This window comes from Pteropus vampyrus, unplaced genomic scaffold (genome assembly GCF_000151845.1).
Source record: "Pteropus vampyrus isolate Shadow unplaced genomic scaffold, Pvam_2.0 Scaffold189, whole genome shotgun sequence".
In the NCBI taxonomy this organism is placed as follows: domain Eukaryota; kingdom Metazoa; phylum Chordata; class Mammalia; order Chiroptera; family Pteropodidae; genus Pteropus; species Pteropus vampyrus.
In genome coordinates this window covers 1,135,703-1,141,261 of record NW_011888970.1, presented here as the reverse complement: position 1 = coordinate 1,141,261, position 5,559 = coordinate 1,135,703, and the positions used below count along the sequence as shown (strand labels likewise).

General features: G+C 50.8%; 1 pseudogene; it reads right to left on the bottom strand.

Annotated features, from left to right (window-relative positions):
* Nucleotides 1-449: 449 nt before the first annotated feature.
* LOC111746451 lies at nt 450-568 on the bottom strand (annotated as a pseudogene).
* Nucleotides 569-5,559: the final 4,991 nt, after the last annotated feature.

Here is a 5,559-nt window from a genome sequence, read left to right as displayed (position 1 = left end):
CGGCCCTGGCCTGGGGCTCCTGAGGCACCCTCGGGCGTCCTTTGGTTCTAGGTGGAGACAGCCGGGCCTTGGCCCCTGCGCTCTGCCCTGCGAGGACGCCACCAGGGTGGACCACGTGCCGGGGGAGGGGCTGTCCCGGTGGCCACGCTGCACCTGGACCCGCCGCACCTGGACCCGCCGCACCTGGACCCGCCTGGGCGGTGGCGGGGCGGGCGGGCGGCACCCTTCCCTCGTCTTGGAGATAGGTCCCAGCTTCTGTTCAGATGGCCGAGGAGTTCAGAAGAGTCCCTGGGCCACACGCCGGTTCTCCCCAGGATGCGGTTTCTTGTCTCTTTCTTTTATTTATTTTTATTAATTAAAAAAAAAAAAATTAAGAGAGGCAACCTTTGGTTGACCTCACAGATTGCAAGGACTTTGTCAGCTTACAATCTTTTATTTTTTATTTTTTACGCCTACAGCACCTGGCCTTCCCAGGCGGTCTCCCATCCCAGCGCTCACCAGGCCCGGCCCTGCTTGGCTTCCGCGATCAAACGAGATCGGGCGCGTTCAGGGTGACATGGCCGTAGACTTCTTGTTTCTTTCCATGTGGGTTGGTGTCGAATTTTCCAGATGTCGAAGTTCTGCTCCCTTTTTGGGGAGCCGTGCCCCTTTACGTGGCCTCCTGGTGCTTTGCTGCAGGTACCCGGCGGCCGCCCCTTGCACACTTTCCTAGGACGTCCCTGCGGCCTGCTACCCCACTTGGGGCCCCCGAGATCCACCTTCCTTCCGCAAAGGAGGTGCGGTGACAGGGTCACGCTCCGGGGCTCCGGTCTCCTCCCGATCCGCCTCAGGGACACTCGGCGACAGGCCCGGCAGCGGGGGTGGGGGGGCGAACCCGCTGGCTGGGGCGGTGGCTCAGGTGTCCTGTGGCCGTGCCAGCTCCTCTGCAAAGGCCACCCCCCGGAATGAGGGGCCAGCGTGTGTCGCCTTGTGGGAAACTGCCCCGCCCTCCTCGGAAGTGGCCGTACCGCTCTACACCCCCACCTGTGAGCGGCCAGGGTTCCCATGAAACCGTGTTCACCGGAGCATTTTTAGGGGGCTTTTCCTGTTATTTTCTTTGTATGTTGAATTAAATTGGTTTTTTTTTTGATTACAGTTGACGCTCAATATTATATTAGCTTCAGGTGTGCGGCATCGCGGTTAGACACTCGTATAATTTACCGAGCCATCCGGGGATGAGCCTAGTACCCACCTGGCACCACGCACAGTCGTCACACTGTTACCCACGATAGTCCCTCTGCTCTACTTCACATCCCCGTGACTATAATTTTCTAAGCTGATATATCAACTTTTATGAAAGCGGTTTTGTTAAGTTATAACTTCCTTGAAAAATAAATATTTTATTTCTAATTTATAGACTGAAGAAAATTGTTCCCTCCAGTTTTCTCTAATTTCCTTTTTCTGAAATTAATTCTCCTTTATCATTTCTTGTTTTCCATTAGAACTGTCTCTTATTTTTCTCAGGTTATCTGAAATGTAAGTTCTTGGATTTAAATGCTAGGTTTACATTTTTATGTTTCTTAAATAATTAATTTCCTCTTTAGTAATTCCTTCCTTTCTTGGAATTTTTCTGGTCTTTTCTAATTTCTTTAATTTCAACCTTTAAAAAATTGATTCTTATTTGTTAACAAATTATATTAAACTAAATATTTTAATGTAATTTATGCTTTAGTTGATTTCTATTGCTTCTTATGTTTCACAGTTGTCATTTTCTATATAATGTGCAAATTTAGTTTGTATTAACTTTTTAACTAAATATTTATGACATATTTTTAAACAATTCCCAAATGGGAGTGTTTTATTTTTTATTTTAATTTTTTTCAGCTTTGAGACATAGCTGATAAAACACGGTAAGTTAAAGGTACACAGTGCGGTGGTTTGGGACACGCGTAAATTGTGAAACATTTACCACTGTAAGGTCGGTTAGCGCAGTCTTCACCTCACGTAATTACCATTTTTGTTGTTGTTATGGTGACCAGTGTGTCTCCATCACCCCTTCCCCAGCCCCTGGCAGCCACCAGTCCATTCTGTTTCTCTGGGTTTCACAGGGTATTTTTCTATTTGCAAAGATGTCGTTAACAAGATACCGCATTTTAAAATACATCTTATCTTAACCTTATTTTTTAATTGGTGTCGCTTTAGACAAATGGAATATTTTTCTTCAGTTGTTAAGTTGTAGCTAGTTACTGTTCATATACAGGAAAATAACTTTAATTGTATTTATCTTCAATTCAACTGACACACTCCTTTATTTAATTTATTTTGCAAGTCTGGCTTTTTCTGGGTATTCAATTGTATTTAGCAAGATGAGACCTATTATGATGTTTCTGATATTTATCATGGTTATTTTACTTTCTCATACTTTTGAATATGTTGGAACTGATGATTAATTTGAATAATAATGGCAATTATGGGTATCGATGTCTTATTTCTGAGTTTAAGGGGAAAAGCATTAGTATTGACTGATTTACATAATTTTTATTCTTGGCCTCTGGGAAATAATTTTTAACATATTTAAGAATTTCATTTGTAGAGATTTTATTAGAAGTGGTTACTAAATTTTATCAATTGCCTCTTCAGCATCTAATTTATTTTGTTTTTTTTTCTTCTTTACTTGTCCGATGTAACTTTCTGGCGTTGACAGATGTCATAATATCGATCGTTCTTGAGTTTCTGGACTATACCTTGCTTGGTCATAATATTTATCGGATGCATTTCTATTTCCTCTTTGTTAATTTTTGTGTCTAGATTCACAAGAGAGATTGAGCGATGGTTTTCTAGTTTTTTTTTTATTTTTATTTTCTTTTTCGTATATATATTTTTTGGTTTTTCTAGTTTTATAGGCTGTTTTCAGTTTTTGTGGCAGACTTTGGGACAAATGCCTGCGTTCTGAGTGACATCAGACGTTGTCCCCATGTCCCGGCTGTGGCCCACGGACATCTTCACTTCCTTTGAGTCGCTCCTTCTGTGCAAGGGGAATCCGGGTGCCCCTCTCGGGCTTGCTGGAGGGTGTGCGGGGTTCACACACGGAAGCGCTGAGGGTGGCTGACAGCCAGGGCACGCCAAGCTGTCAGAAGAAGTCGCACCGTCTTCTTAAGATGAGGACCTTTCTATGTAGCCCAGGCTTACATAAGGCATCTGTCCACAGCCTGTAACCTTGCACCTGAGGCACAGGATGTGTGTATCCTGCAGTCATGAAACGAGGTGCCTGAGGCGGGCATGAAAGATGCTTTTGGAGAAGAAAAGCCGTGGCCGCTTGGTCTTCGCAGTGTGTGGCCTCAGAGCAGACAAACACTCACGTCGAGGAGGTGGGCAGGGCAGGGAGGCGCCATGTGCGCGTAGCGCAGCCGCACGCCCTTCTCTGAAACTCTTAGGTTTGCAAAGGCGTTTGACACACTCTCTCATCTTGTAAGAATCCACTGGTCGGGACGGGCCTCTTTTTGGTGGGTTATTAAATAGCACATTTCAGGATGACAGAGGCGTCCCTTCAGCCACTTAAACTCTGAGACTTACACCCCACCCTGGGGCAGCTGTGTGTTTCTGGAAGGCGGTCTCCTGCCCAGAGGGCTTTAAACATAAGGGCGTGTGTGACGAGTGGGGACGAGAATGTCTTGTAACGAGGGAGACCACACCAGGGCCCTTCGCCACTCCGAGGACGTCTGACGTCACTTAGAATAAGATACTTCAGTTTGCTCTTGTCCGAAATGACTGTCCAGTGGCTCCAGCTGCTTGGTCGTCCGGCCTGTCCCACGAGCAGGCCGCCTCTGACCCTCCTGGCCCTTCCCCTTTCCCATCCCCTTTGCAGGAGAGGGATTTTGAAGGGCGGCTCCTCCTTCGTTCAGGTCCTGGCACTAACGTGCCTCGTGCTCCGTCTTCTCGGTGGCTTTGTCCCCAGTGTCAGGTCGGTGGTGAGTAACCAAGAAACCGCCCAGGCCCGCGAGCCTGTCCGGCGGCGCTGGGACCTGGGGGCGGGCGAGGCGTTATCCTCACGGACGGTTCGCATTTCGGCCCGCACGCGGGCAGTTGCCGCTGCTGGAGGCTGCTAACTGGGCCCCTGCCCTTGAGACGCGGGCCGATGAGAACACAGCTCTCTCCTCCTCCCGCCAGGCCAGGCCGAAGCGAAGCAGCCTCTGTTTCCTCTCCAAACTTCGACCTTTTCTTCCCTTCCCCCGCCTAACTTTCCATTTTCAGTCAGGGTGGGACTCGAGGGGCATTAACAGTGAAAGCGGCCACCGGCCTTTAAAACGGACAGCTGGTGACCAGAGCGAATCTGCAGTTGACGTAATTTAAGACACTTTAACGAAATTGAAATGAAACAGTTCATTGTTGATGGCTGTTTCTGTCAGGGTTCTTTTTTTTTTTTCTTTTTTTCTGTTACACAATGACAAACTCTACATTAAAGTGGCTTTGACTCCGACCCTCTCGTGAGGACCCTGTGATGACACCGGGCCACCGGGTGACCCGATCCTGTCTCATCTGAAGCCCTCCCTTCAGTCCCACCCGTACAGCCGGCCCCCTGAGAAGCAGCCCCCCACAGCCCCTGCACACCCTGGGGGCCGCGGTCTGGCTGGCCCCAGCAGGGCACCGTCGCCGATGTCCTTTCGTGCCTGGCTTGTGCTGTCCCCACCCCTGAGGCCCTCACAGCCCCTCTCCTCCCCGTGGCCAGCTCCTCCTGACCCGGGCCTCATGTCACACTGTGCCGTGGCAGCCGTGGACGACGGTTTCGGCTTCCCTCCTATCTTTCCTGCTTCCACTTATCCATTTAACACAGGGTATCGAGCCCCGCTCCGGGGACTCGGCGAGCAAAGGGGACTTGTCCGTCAAGTGCGCGTTCTGTTTATCACACATGCCTACTGTGCGCCAGGATGTGTGCTTGGTGGGCGCAGGGACCTGACCTGTCCACTCTACCCGTGCGGCTGCTGGGGGCCTCCCACCCGCTGGGTGAATCCCGCTACCGGCCACATGGGGGCACTCGTGCTCCATGCTTGTGGCCACACACGTGCTGCTGAGACTGAAAGCAGCAGCCCGTGCTGGTCACCCCTCCAGGGTGGCCTCTGGAGAAGGGGACGCGGTGCGTCCCTGCCCCTTGCTGCTAACGACTGCAGGACAGATCCGCAAGTCACCGAGGAGGGAGAGCCTCTCCAGGCCTGTATCAGTTGGAACGAGAGAGGAGGTTCGGTGTCCCCACCTGCTCCACAGGCCAGTGTTGCTCTGTCGGATCTCAGTCCCCACAGGGTGGCTCCGTGTTCCTCGCCAAGGAGACACCCGGGCACTCAGAGAGTGACAGATCAGAGACAGAGACAGGTGTGACCGAAATGCCACGGGCTACACGAGGGCTAGACGTGTTTATGCTTGGCCTCGGGCTGCCGGCCTTTGGGAGGGAGGCACGTGGCCCCAGCTGTGTGTCCGCAGCTGGCAAAGCCACGGAGGGAGTGGCTGGGGAGCTGGAGGCCGCAGCGCAGTGACGAGGTGCTGTTGCTTTCGGTGCGGAGGGTTTGAGACGGCCACGCACGCCTGGAC